The sequence below is a fragment of the Limulus polyphemus genome, unplaced genomic scaffold (genome assembly GCF_000517525.1).
Source record: "Limulus polyphemus unplaced genomic scaffold, Limulus_polyphemus-2.1.2 Scaffold5432, whole genome shotgun sequence".
In the NCBI taxonomy this organism is placed as follows: Eukaryota; Metazoa; Arthropoda; class Merostomata; order Xiphosura; family Limulidae; genus Limulus; species Limulus polyphemus.
This window is the reverse complement of record NW_013671042.1, coordinates 17,612-19,024: the sequence shown is the minus strand read 5'-3', so window position 1 is coordinate 19,024 and position 1,413 is coordinate 17,612. Positions and strand designations below refer to the sequence as shown.

Below are 1,413 nucleotides of genomic sequence, written 5' to 3'. Positions count from 1 at the left end.
AGATATATCCAGGCGCATAGTCTCCTATGATAGGTTGGAGAACCTTTTCTTTTGCTTGTTTGTTGACAGTGGCGATCAATTTATTAACATCCGTTTTTAGTGTTTTTGTCGGGTCAGCTCTAATCCTCTTAAACTTGCTATTGTCCGATAGAATGACGTCCAATTTTGTCTTATATTCCTGGCTGCACGACATGTCATTTCTGAATTTGATGTGAGATTTGGGCATTCCGAAGGATTCTTCAGATATTTTGGGGTCCAGACTATGGCATAAGAACTTGCTTTCTCCAGGAACATGATTTTACTGGTACAAAAATCATGAGAAAGAGTTTATACCATACTTTTCACTAGAAGGTTCACTGGCTTATTGCAACAATATTGCTGAATTAATACCAATGCTAGGAGCTACAGTCTGTGAACCAAGGGAGTGGCGATAGTTCAATGATTCTTCTAAAAGAAGTTTAAAAGATGTTCTTCTTAACAATGGTAACATGTATGCATCTGTTCCTATTGCTCATTCAGTTCACTTGAATGAAATGTTTGAAAATCTCGAACTTCTTAATAAGGCCAAATACAAAGACCGTGGTTGGCTACATTGTGGACTTAAAAGCCCTTTAAATGTTGTTGGGTCAACAATCCGGTTATACAAAGTTTCCTTGTTTTTGTGTGAATGGGACAGCAGAGCAGGAAATCAGCACTGGATAAAGAAGCAATGGCCATACAGAGTCGGCCTGATACCAGAATCGTAAAACATTGAATGTGAAAGTTTGGTTGACACAAAGAAAGTCCTATTACCCCCACTTCACATAAAACTGGGCTTGATGAAGCAGTTTGTAAAGGCCTTAAGAGAAAGATGGCAACTGTTTTAAGTATCTATGTGGGCAATTCCAAGCTCTTTGAGAAGCAAAACTTAAAGAAGGGATAGTTGTTGGGCCTCAGATTTAGAAATTGACTTCAAATGAACAGTTTGAAAGGACAATGAGTAAAGTTGAAAAAGAAGCGTGGATTGCCTTTAAAGATGTTATTGACAAATCTTTAGGAAACAACAAGTACCCAAATTACGAAAATATTGTCAGTAACATGATTGATAAATTCAAAGATTTGGGTTGTAATGTGAGCTTGAAAGTTCATTTCCTACACTCACCTATTGATTATTTCTCTGAAAATCTCAGTGCCATCAGCAAAGAACAAGGGGAAAGATTTCATCAAGACATCAGTGAACTGGAGAGGAGGTATCAGGGAAGGTGGAACATCAGCATGATGGCTGATTACTGCTGGTCATTGAAACGAAATGCTCCAGATGCAATACATAAAAGAAAGACCACAACACATGATTTTGAGTCTAATAGACATAGATTTCACACAAAAAAGTCTGGATGAATGAGGATGCATATACATTTTATATCAGTGTTCTTC

The 1,413-nt window shown here is 37.4% G+C and overlaps 1 protein-coding gene across 1 annotated transcript in view; it reads left to right on the top strand.

The window, feature by feature from the left end:
* The window catches only part of LOC106472574 (uncharacterized protein KIAA1109-like), a 58,296-nt gene that overhangs the window by 43,515 nt on the left and 13,368 nt on the right, over positions 1–1,413 (top strand). The window lies entirely within an intron of this gene.